The sequence below is a fragment of the Nicotiana attenuata genome, chromosome 9 (genome assembly GCF_001879085.1).
Source record: "Nicotiana attenuata strain UT chromosome 9, NIATTr2, whole genome shotgun sequence".
Classification (NCBI taxonomy): domain Eukaryota; kingdom Viridiplantae; phylum Streptophyta; class Magnoliopsida; order Solanales; family Solanaceae; genus Nicotiana; species Nicotiana attenuata.
Genome location: NC_031997.1, coordinates 11341694 through 11348560, shown reverse-complemented (window position 1 = coordinate 11348560; position 6867 = coordinate 11341694).

Here is a 6867-nt window from a genome sequence, read left to right as displayed (position 1 = left end):
CTGGTCGAAACCCGAGGTTTCGAACCAAAAACCCGTTACCCATTCCCCACGAACTCAATATATTATTTTTGTTTTGAAATCGGACCTCAAATCGAGTCCCAAATCCCCATTTTTTTTCATAACCTGATTCTACCAAAACACGCCAATTTCCCCCATGAAATCTTGATTTTAAGTTGAAATCATGTAAAAGATGTTAAGGAGTGAAGAAAAACGAGTTAGAAATCACTTACCACTTTTGGAGAAGAAGGTCGTTATTGAAAAATCGATTCTTATGTTTTTGGGGTTTTGAAAAATGAAAATGACCTGAAAATCGCCATCTATTTTGTACCCTCTCAGACCCCTCTGTGCGGACACGCATCAAAATGGACTGCGGCCGCACAGCCTTTCCTGAGGATACTGGCAGTCCAATGACGCCTGTGCGGACCACACAAAGTCGATGCGGCCCACAGCTCTCCGCCGCGCACCGCAAAGTCGACTGCGGAACCGCACTGGCCCCTTCGTGGCCGCTAACAAATTTCTCGCGGACGCACTAAGCCGGGTTTCAGAGATCTGCAACTTCTCTGAACCTGCAACATCTGTGTGTTTAGGCCTAAGACATCCGAAACCTACCGAAACTCCGCCCGAGCCTCAGGGCTCCAAATCAAAACATACGTACAAGACTCAAAAACATCATATGAACTTACGTGCGATCAAATCGCCAAAATAAATCATAGAACATCGAATTAAACTCATCAAATCAATGAAATATTTCAAAACTTCTTAAAACTCAAAATTGTTGCATTTATGGTCCGAATCACCGTCAATGACAATCCGTTGCTCAACTCAAATTTCCAGAACGTCTTAAATCATATTATAAGGCCTGTACCGGGGCGCCGGAACAAAAATACGCTGCCTCGAATACCAATGTTCTAATCAAATTTCATTCCAAGTTCCTAATACAATTTGAGATAAATTCACATTTCACCGGGCTTGGAACCTCGGATTCGATTCCGGACATACGCCAAAGTCCCATATTTTCCTACGGACCGCTCCGGGACCCGTCTAAATCATCGGGTCTGGACCGTTTACCCAAATGTTGAACCAGAAGTCAACTTAAAATGCATTTTAAGTCAAATTTCAAGTATTTTCAACAAGATTTTTCACATAACAACAGCTTTTCCGGCTACATGCCTGGATTGCGCACCGGCGCAAATCGAGGTGATGATTAAAAGATGTTTTAGGCCTTGGAACACAGAATTCATTTTAAATAGCAAGTGAGACCTTTTGGTATCACATTCTCCCTCTAAAAAAATCGGTTTCGTCCTCGAACGGATATAAGAATGGAAGTACCCTTGAGTCGGGAAAAGATGGGGATAACGGCTCCGCATATCGAATCAGACTTCACCAGGTCTCGGGCGTCAGGAGCTGACTCTTCCTACTGATACACGAACAGAAGGAAAACTCTTTCGACCTCAATTCGACGAACCTGCCGGTCTAGAATGGTACTCGGCTTCCTCCTCATGAAGACAGTCCTTGTCCAAACTGAGCGGTAGGCTGAAATCTAACAACGTGGGAATGGATCGCCGTGATACCTCGAAGCATGGACCACATGAAACCTGGATGCACGGCTAATAAGCACAGCAGGTATCTGTCAAAGATCTACAAGCCACCTCTCCCACTCCCGATCAAGAATCTCAGCGACCAATGAACCTAGGGCTAAGCTTGCCTTCCCCCCTTCCACAATCTCATCACGCCCTTCAATAGGCGACACTCGAAGCAAAAACCCGCTCACCGACCATAGAAAGCCAAATCTCGAACTTGCGGTCGCATAACTCTTTGGCCTGGACTGAGCTTGTACGAAGCCTTATCCTGAATGATTCCTGACATTGTCCAAGGCATCCTGAACCAGATCCGTACCCAACCAACCGAGCCTGCCCACTCGGCTCAAACATGCCAACGCGGAGACCGAAACCGCCTACCGTATAAAGCCTCATACAAGGAGCCAATCTGGATACTCGATGGTAATTGTTGTTGTATGGAAACCCGCTAAAGGCAAAAACTGATCCCACGAGCCTCCAAAAGTTATGACACAAAGCTCGGTAGCATATCTCCAAAATCTGAATAGTCCGCTCGGACTGCCCGTCCATCTGGGGATGAAATGTTGTGCTTCAACTCAACCCGTGTGCCCAACTCCCGTAAACTGCTCTCTAGAAATGCGAGGTAAACTGCTACCTCGGTCCGAAATGATAACAACGGGCACCCATGAAGGCGAACAATCTCCCGGATATAATCTCAACTAACCTCTTAGAAGAAATAGGAGACTGCCACAGGAACGAATGCGCTGACTTGGTCCAGCTTATAACAATAGACCCACACTGCATCGAACTTCTTCTGAGTCCGTGGGAGTCCAGTAACAAAGTCCATAGTGATATGCTCCCTCTTCCACTCGTATTTTTCAATCTTCTGAAATGACCACTGGGCCTCTGATGCTCGTATTTAACCTGCTGACAATTCAAACACGAGCGCCACAATATGCAACGATATCCTTCTTCATTTCCGTCACTCAATAATGCTGCTGCAAATCCTGGTACTCTTCGCGGCGCCCGGACGAATAGAGTAATCCGGGACTATGGCCTCCTCTAAAATCAACTCTCGAAGAACCATCCAGCATTATAGGCAACAACAACTCGACCCTGTATCTCATAACTCATCATCACCTAGGGTAACCTGTTGGCAACCTCCGTGGCTGCAACCGTGTCTCTGAAGGAACACAACTGGGGATCATCATAGCTGGCCAGTCTCGGATACGCCCCAATAATGAAGAAAGCGATTGTGCAAGCTAGCACAACGGCTGGGCTCAGAAACATGCAATCTCACGATGGCCAAGGTCTGAACAATCCAAAGCAGCGGTCTCCCCCGACCGAAATATAAGCTAAACTGCCATACTGGGCTGACTTCCTACTCCAGGAGCATCGGCCAACCACATTGCTTTACCCGAGATGATATAAAATGGTGGATATCATAGTCTTTCAAACAACTCCAACCACCTCTCTGCCTCAAAATCCAACTCTCTTTTGCTCTTGAACAAATACTGCAGATCTTGTGATCCGTGAACACCTCACATGCCACCCATACAAGATAATGCCTCCAAATCTTTCAATGCGCTGAACAATGGGTACCAACATCCAAATCATGAACGGATAGTTCTTCTCAAATGAATCTTCAAACTGTCGCGAAGCATAGGCAATGCCTTGCCATCCTGCATCAAACTGCACCAAAGTCAAATCAGAAGCATCACATATAAACTGTATAAGGCCCTGAACCTGTGGCAAAACAACATTGGTGCCTGTAGTTAGAGGCTTGTCTTTGAGCTTCTGAAAGCTCGCCTCACACTCATCCGACATCTGAAACTGGGCACCTTCTGGGTCAAACCTGCGGTCATTGGGGCTGCGATAAGATGAGAAACCCCTCCACGACCGATGATAGTAGCCTGCCAAACACAGAAACTCCGGGATCTCTGTAGCTGATGCTGGTCGAGGCCAGTTCTTCTGACTGCCTCAATCTTCTTCGGATCAACTAAAACCCTCTGTGAACACCATATGACCCAGGAATGCAACTGAAACTCAACCCAGAACTCAACCTTTGAAAACTTGCGTAACAACTGATTGTCCCTCTAAGTCTGAAGAACCACCTAAGATGTTTGTTCCGGCTCCTCCCGGCTGCAAGGAATATATCAAAAATATCATCAAATGAAGACTATCGCGAAACGAATCAGGCCTGAACACGTCGGTTTCAATCAAGTCCATAAAGCGCTGGGCATTTGTCAACCTCCGAATGACATCACCAAGAACTATAATGCCCGTACGAGTTGTCGAACAAGCTGTTCTTAGGGACAATCAGATGCCTAATCCTCAACTGATGGTAGCCAGATCTCAGGTCAATCTTTGAAAAATACTGGCACCCTGAAGGTTGATCGAACAAATCATCAATCCTCCGGCAGCGGATACTTATTTTTGATTGTAACCTTGCTTCAATTGCCGGTAATCAATCACACATTCTCATTGACCCATCCTTCTTCTTAACAAACACAACACGGGCGAGCACCCCAAGGCGAAAACTGGTCTAATGAAATCCTTCTCAGCAAGTTCTTGCAAACTGTTTCCTTTAACTCTTTCAACTCAAGGGGGCCATACGATACGGGCAGGAATAGAAATGGGGCTGAGTGCCCGGAGCCAAAATCAATGCAAAAGTCAAATATTCCCTGTCGGGTGGCATAACCCGGCAGGTCCTGAAAGGGAAAACCTCAGGAAACTCACGAACAACGGCACAGAATCAATAGAAGGGACCCAGCACTAGAATCACGAACATTCATGCCAAATAGCCAAACCCCCTTCTCGACGCATAACGCCGAGCTTTACAATAAGAGATCACACTGCGGGTAGAATGACCGGATCCCTCTCCACTCTAAAACGAGGTAAACCCGGTAAGGCCTAAGGTCACAGTCTTGGCACTGGCAGTCCAAGATAGCGTGGTAAGATAATAACCAGTCCATCCCTAATATGACCATCAAAATCGACCAATGTCCAGAACAACAATCTAAACAAGTCTCAAGACCCCCAATCACAACTATACATAATGATGGACTTCGATCTACCATAAAGAATCACCCACCGGTTTTAGACACATATACAGGATCACTCAAGAGATCACTAGGCATTCGACTAGATACGGTGTCAAATAAGATGACACATACGAGTATGTAGACCTAGGAATCAAATAACACTGAGCATCTCTTGTCATAAGCAGAACGGTACCTTGTAATAACGCATCGGAAGCCTCAGCCTCAGGGCCCTAGCTGGAAGAGCATAAACATCGGGGGCTGGGCCCCACCATCCTGAACCACATTCTTGGGCACGGTCCGCCGCTGGCTGGCCTCCACCTTAGCGGCCTAGCTCCACCTCTAGGACCTCTACCTCCACCTTAGCAAACCTCTACCCCTACCTCTAGCTGGCTGGGCGGGCTGTGGAACACCTGGTGCATGAAACCATAGCAACGGGAACCCTGCTGCTGCCGACTGAGTAACCCACCATCTCGGACAAGCCCTCTGATAAGACCATACTCACACACCATCAGAGCATCCTCGCTGAGTGTTGCGATTGAGGAAACTGAGACTCGACCCTGGCGACCTGAATGATCGCCGGCCGAAAACTCTGGAGCAGTGGTGCAACTGATAAGGGGCTGGTGGTGCACTGTAGGGCTGTGATCGAATACTACATGTGGAGAACCACGGCCACCCCGAAGCACCGTGAGAGAAACCTGAAGTGCTGACTGAAAGGGCTAGGAGCGAATGGCCTCTACCAACGAATCCTGCCTCCAACGAGGCACCACTGAATCTGCCTGACTGACGGGGTCTCTTGTTCTGCCTTGACCCCTCATGAATAGAAGACATACTCAACTCTCCCGGGCCACATGGCCGCCTCCTGGAAAGATATCTCACTCCCAGCCTCTCTAAGCCATCTGAAACGATCGGCTGAATAGTCCATTATGAACAATCCCTCACCCTTCTCTCTCTCTCTCCGGTGGAAGTATGATAGGAGCAATGACGAGCCAAGTCGTTGAATTCAGTGGTCTCATACTAAGTAACGGTCATAGAACCCTGCTGGAGACGCTTCAACTGCCTCCGATATGCCTCTCTCTGAGTTGATGGGGAGAAACTTCTCAGAAATAGCTGAGTGAACTGCTCACAAGTCAAAGCTAGTGATCCGCTGGTCTAGCCAAGCAATAATCTCTCCAACCACAAGTCCTTGGCGGATCCAGACAAGGGAAAAGTGGCAAAACTCGACCGCATTGGTCTCAACTATCCCATGTTCCTGAGAAACCTCGTGACCAGCTGTCTTAGATAATCCTAGGGATCCTCAGTAGATGCACCGCTGAAATAGTAGTGAAGAGCTTGGTGACTGTTCCAATCTCCACAAAGCATCGGCAGACAATAGCTCACCAATCAAACCGGTCCTAAAAGCTACCATAACCAGCTGAACTGCTCCAACTGGCTTTGAGGCTGCTGGAGTCTGATACTGGGGAGGCTAACCTGCTCCGGAAGTGCGAGTAGCCAGAGTTTGGGCTCCTCCTCCAGCCTGAGAGACGGATGGTGCTACAGGAAGTAGACCCTGCGTCAAGGAGACACTCCCATAAAGGCCCACTAGATGGACAAAGCACCTGAAGAAACGGGGTATATGCAATAACCACCTCTGGAAACCTAAGCTGGGCCTTACCGGAAATGCTGGGGCCGGAACCCTCATCAATCAAATCAACCTGAGGCTCCGCTATGGTGTTTTGCTGCTAGCTGAGCTCTGCCGTCTGCTTCCTCGGCTCGTAGCACGGCTCGGCCTCCGCCTCTGGCCCTCGTGGAGCTGCTGTTAGGGGCTCGGGCTGCTGATGGTAGATAGAGAAGTGGCGTGTTCTCGGCATCCAGGTTCGAAAGAACGAGTAGAAATTTTCAATTAGTATTGAGAAACCAAACCGTACACAAGAAAGAAACAAATGTGAAGTTGTCCTAACTCTGTAGCCTCTGGGGGAGTAAATACAGACGTCTCAGTACCCGATCCTTCAGACTTTACTAAGACTTGTCCATGAATTGTGAGACCTATTGCTAACCTAGAGCTATGACTACAACTTGTCAAGACCCGAATTTCTTCCACCCTTGGAGTTCGTGGACTGGCGCCCTACTCGTAGAGCTAGCAAGCCACAATAATGAAAATGCTTAACTTTTTCATTTTTTTTAATTACCTGTTTTGACATTTTGGGAGTTAACAGGTAATGCAACTAATATTAAAATATTGCGATTGGAAACAGGAATAACCGCGGAGAAGAGTTAAGGCAACCTAAACT